Below are 6,316 nucleotides of genomic sequence, written 5' to 3' on the forward strand. Positions count from 1 at the left end.
TGCCCACCCACAAACCCGCTCTCGCGAGATCCGACCCCAGGACCTCCCAGTCACGAGCCAAAGCCCTTAACGAAACGGCCGTCCAGTGCTTCCAGGTTTTCCATAGTGGTCTAGCTTCAATTGACTCATGATCTCAACTCTATAAATACTATATTGTTAGTGGTTTTAACCATTGGTATCTATACAAATTCATTGATTGATACATAATGTGAATGATTTGTTTCTTTCTAATAGTCTTATAGATAAAAAGTAAACAATAAAATTACGTTATTAAGGTTAAATGAACAAAATATTTTAGGAGTATGTTATGCTATCTTACATATCTATCTATACATTCTTATACAAACTCCACTTATACTAACAAAGTGATGAGATTCTGTTTTCTCTAAAACTATAATTAGTCCGTTTTAACCTTGGCCCATTCCATACATTTTAAAAAATTAAAACAAGTGCAACACAGTCATGAAAAACAAAACAAAACCATATGGTATTTCGACTACTCTGTGTTTTGTTTTCTTAGATACAAGATCTTTAGCCTGTGAATATAAGGGTTAGTACTTTCTCGATTTTGGTATTCAGGATTGGATTTGATCAGATATTTTGATATTTGAGCTTCTTGAGTAGACGCCTGAGAATTGCTTGTTGCTACAAGTTGGTTATATTCGGGATAATGGGTTACTTAACATTACAGGATTGTGAAGATTGCTAAGTTTTGATTGAGACCATGAATAGATCCACAATGTCATACTGTTAATCACCATGTGCTCACTAGTGACTAGCTTTGAGGGGTGATTCTCGGAGTTCTAGGGAGAAGACATGACAAGCGGAGCCAATCCGTGTCAGGTGTGAGGCAGTTACAATGTAAGATGGTCGCATAATATCGTGGATTGATTGAAGTTAGCATTAACTTCGTTGAATGCCGGCTCAGTGGTCTAAGGGTTGTGCTTTCGCGCACGAGACCATTAGATCCTAAATTCGAATCCCGTGTGTGGGCTCGTGCGTGAGCATTGTTGAGGCTTCCCATACGAGAATGAAACGGCCGTCCAGTGCTTTTGGGTTTTCACTGGTGGTGCAACATTGATCGATTCATGATCTCAGGCAAAGGGAAAAGAGGGGGGCTGAAGAACACACTATGTCGGGAATTGTATGCAGACATGAGAAGGATGGTGAATGTTGGTGAGTGGCCCATGCTCCTCGACGAGAGGTAACAGGCGTAAGTAAGTAAGTTTATCAATCCGAAATTTTCAAGTCTACTTCCCACATGTTGCTCTAAATACTCTGTAAGAGATCAGTCACATTTGAAATACTTAGAGATTAACATTTAATTTCAATAAGACTGGATTTATCGCTTGATGGCTTGATTTCAACACAATCTGAATACTAAATACACTTTTACCACCTAGTACTTATGATTAACATGCGAATAATACAGACTTGACCATCACAACCACGAACTCCGATAAAACGTTATATAAATCACATGATCAGTATAGTGTCTAAAGTAAATGGGATGACGAATGGTTGCAGAAATAAGACATAATCAGTAAATAATTTGTGATGAAGGGATTTTGAATTCTCCACGTCTCTAAAAATTCTAATTTGGAGATGAAATGAAGTGTAAAATAATTCATATAAATGGTGAAAATGATCATGAACATCTTTCCATTTTTCACAAAAACATATTTCTTTCAAACTGAGTAGTGAGGTTTGAAAATATAAGCTTTTAGTGGTTAGCTGTTTGATTTTATCCAGTAATATAGCTATCTTAAGAGAGATAAAATTCATGAGACTTTGAACGGTAACAACGAATTTATATTTAACTAAGGATATTAAAAAAAAATCATAAGATGTGCCTAAGTCTAACCATGTAAAGTACACCAATGTAATGATTTTGTAAATATTATAAATAAGGTTCGACTTGAGAGTTTCAGATAAATCGAGCATTAGGTAGATAACTATAAACTAATGATATATCTGTGATACCTCAATGAGTCAAAAATTGAATTTCTGTAATTGTACTCTGGAGAAGTGGCTTAAACTCAGTTGCTAAACGTCATAAACTCAATTTTCTGTCTATTCGAACATCAAAAATGTATCATTAATTTCATTATACTAATTCATTAATGATCCTAAGTGAACCAGTCAGAAAGCAGATAGAGCCTCGTTTATTTTTGAGCGAAATTAGAGTCTCAAAGCTAGATAGTTTTTACGGTGTAATTAGTTAAGCAAAACTACCAATATTTGATTCCTACAAGTCTCTACGAAACAACCAAACAATGAATATGATACGTTACTTAGGCTAGGTCACTTGAAATACCTGCTCCTGATATAGATTGTAAGACACAGGTGCGTTAAAGTACTTTATGTGATTCAGTGCATTATCAATGGTATCTGTTTAGCTAGATCGTATTATCTTACCCTACATTGTGATTATAAATCTTAACCTCAAGTATGTAAAAATGTTCAGACGATAATCACTGGATATCCTTTTAGATTTTCGTACAGTACCTACAATTGGATCATTGATGTTCGGTTTTAAAAATTATGTATATGAAGCTCTGAAAAGCAAAATATATCGTATTAGTATTGGTCAATATTCAGGATTGAATAAATCAGTCCCTGTCAATAATGTTTACATTTACAAGCCAGTGATATTTTGAATATAGTCTAGCCCATTTACCTTATACGGGACTCACCTAGTTGGTGCTTTTGCATATGGTTCCGGGTAGCGTGTGACATCCTACAGGACCAAGATATTTACACAGGGAACACCAGTTTTATCGAAGTTCCAAATAAATCTTCCAGATGTGTGTTATTTAGATCAAAATCTAGCTCGGGAGCCTTCTATCGATTACATTCAACCATCTTGCAGAACAGACTCAGATTCGCCCACTTTAAACAAGTGGATTGAATATAATTAAATTGTGAAATCATTAAAATGGATACCAATAATTTACTAACAAACATGATATCACAATAATCCACAGAAAAATACATTTCAGGATTATTTACTATATGAAAGAGAAAGCACTACTAAATCTCCACAAAACCCCTCTGAAAGTACTTTTATTAATGGTTTCGTATGAAGGTATAACTGCTCTAAAAACTGATCATAAAATTCTTTGAATTGCATTGATTGTTTCAGTAAAGACTGAAGTAATTGTTCAATCGAAAAAGTGTGTTATTGAATATCTGATATTTTTTGATTGATTGATTGTTTACAAGTTTTGAAGTACTACGTATACTATGAAATCAACTGACTGGGAATTTTTCAATGTAGTTTCACTTGAGGAGTGAATGGTTTCAATGAAGAATGCAACTTGTTTATAATCAGCTGTTTTTCTATACTCATATGAGTGATAGTATTATCAAATAATTTAACAAATTGTTTGTAATATACGTATACTTCTCTGTTATTCTTGATGTTATTGATCAAATCAAACATGGAGTATTTTGTAACTTAAAATATCAGTTTCTGAAACAACCAGTCGAAGAGGCGATTTGTGGTAACTTGTTCGTTGTTTTGATCAATGTTGCTGGTCGATTAGAAAATGCCAATATGAGAATAACTTCAAATGTCTTGCTAATCTATCACGTAGGGTATTTCTAACTACATCCCCTTTGAATTTTAGTTTTAGGGAAAAGTTTTTCTGAAGAGCTGTTCATATCTCCAAATTCTTTTTGCCGGTAAACACAATTCTTTGAAAAAATTTCCAGGTAGCTTATTTTCGTCAACATGTTATTAATCAACTCTAACTCCTTTGTCACATCGTCTGATCAGATGTTTTGTTCTGCTTATAACATATCTGACCAGATTTATTTGGTAGTGGATAGATGTAAGAATATAGAAATATGTGTTTTTATACAGAGGAACTCTATCTAGACACACATCTGCTTAATGAGCCGTCAGTCGGTTGATTTAATGAATTGTCAAGAAAATTTAATTAATTATCATAGTCGTCCTTATGCAAGAAAACGGTTATCGAGTTTACTCTATTAAAATAGTTTAGGAGTTCTTCTTTATTAGTAATCTGATCTATGATGGTGAATTTGTAGTTTGCGTTACAATAGTATAGATCTAGTTTATCGATAACCTAATAGGGGTCTATTTTCTAATTTTGCTAGGAAGAAACCAGCTAAACTTAGGCCTAAAGGTGGGCCCATAGCTATTTCATTAATTTATCTAGAAGTCTAGGTGTTAAGCATTCGTTTACAAAACTGAAAGTTTTGAGTTCTGTTCTCTGTTTTAGAGTCATGGATGAGCACTACTGAGGAGTTTTACAATTGAACTAAAAGGCTGTCCAGTGCTTATTACTTTCACTAGAGGTTTAGCTAGCATCAGTTCGTGATTTAAACTTGAAAATTCTATAATCTTCACAAAACCCCATACTAATCGTAATAAATATTTCTGAAGACAAAATGAACGCCCATCATACACCTTGGAAGTAACTCTTTAAGACTATTCCTGAGAAAGTCAGTTTTGATTTATTGTAGCAATATTTGTTTACATGTAAACTCGATTGTCTCAACTAGTGGTATATTGACGAATAAAGATACATCATCCAGAAAATTCATGTTTTCTACCAACATTCACATCTTTCACTTTTGAAATGAAGTCAAAAACATATTTGTGCAGAGGTTCTAACATTTAAACTAATCAGTTAGAAATTTTTGAATATGAAAAGTATACAAATCTAAAAATATGTGGAGAGGAAGAATCGACTTTTGAACTTTAGGCAGACCATAGAGTCGTGGTGTGTTTGAACCATTTGGTTTAAGTGAATCATAAAGATCAAAAGAAATTGTCCCCTTTCGTTTAAGTTCTCTACGAAAATTATTCAGCTGTTTCCCTAAGTTCTCGTTGATATCTGTATTTATCAATAACTTTTTGAGATTTAGGATGAACATTGCATTCATTTTATTTTATTAAGGTTAAGACTTAAAACTTATACCACCTCTTTTATATGGCCTACTTATAACCAAGGTATTATCTTTTCTTAATTTTGTTAAAGCGTCTCGATACTGCTTGATTAGTAGACATTTATTGGAATATTTATTATTCTTATACTGTTTCCAGATTACTGTTAACGCCTCTGACGTTGAAGGTGGTTAATACGGGAAGTGATCATCCAGGTATTCAGAAATGCAAATTTATAAATGGTAATGTTACTGAAAAAGAAACGATTACTAATAGTTCAATAGAAAGATTTCTGAAGTGTTAATGATACGGAACACTTAAACAAAGAGTTGTTAGTAAATACTTGGTGGATAAAAACTATGACTTCAGAATAGCTATCAATAACTTCAGCAAAGAGGGAATGGTTCCTTTAGTTACGCCTCGTATTTGTACTCAGAACTTGCGTTTTGATCTTTTAGGCACTTATCAATGGATGAACCTACATATCAGTATGCTTTCATTTTCTCTGAAAATCAAACCCACAATCTGTAGCGGTAAACTCTAAGATACTGTGCACTAGGATATGGATTTACGTTAGTTGCACCTTTTTACATTCGATATCAATTATTTTCAACATTACTAGATACTTGATATCTATATTTTCAAGAGGACTCCTTATTTTTCATAATTCCAACATGTTGAAAAGAATTCTGAGAATCTTTTGTTGAAAAAGCATCTCTAAAAGCATTAAAAATGTGAATAAGGAGAGACCCCACTATGTGTGTATCATTTAAGATTTTTAAAATAAGACGAAGGTAGGAGGGTAACGGACTATAAGAAGCTAAAGTGTTAGTCATTGGTATGACTACGTGCACCCAGTTATGTTCAGATATTGGATTACCATCCAGTCTGTTGTCCTGTTCATTACCCTAAAGACAGTCAGACATTGGAATTAACTGCCTAAGAATTAACTATCATTGTTAAATATCTTATTTTGTTAACTTATTCGGTTGGTCTGAATTTTTAAATACATCTTCACTGTTTTAAACTTTTAGCATAGAACTCTTGATTTGATATTGTTTTAGCAGACAAATGTTTTGAAAAATACTAATTATTTCATTCCGATTTATTCGTAATAAATAACTAACAGTAAAAATATTTTTCTCATCGTGAAACATTCAGTCACCTTACTTAAGCTACTTTTATATGTTTTTAGTAGTTAAACGTTTTTACAGTAAATTTGATGCCTTAACAACTACCGTTTAATTATAGTTGAAAGCGTGAGTCAATTGAAGCTAGACCACCATGGAAAACCTGGAAACACTGGACGGCCGTTTCGTCCCATCACGGGACTCCTCAGCAGTGCGCATCCACGAACCCGCTCTCGCGAGATTCGAACCCAGGACCTACCAGTCTAGC

The sequence above is a fragment of the Schistosoma mansoni genome, chromosome 6 (assembly GCF_000237925.1).
Source record: "Schistosoma mansoni strain Puerto Rico chromosome 6, complete genome".
Classification (NCBI taxonomy): domain Eukaryota; kingdom Metazoa; phylum Platyhelminthes; class Trematoda; order Strigeidida; family Schistosomatidae; genus Schistosoma; species Schistosoma mansoni.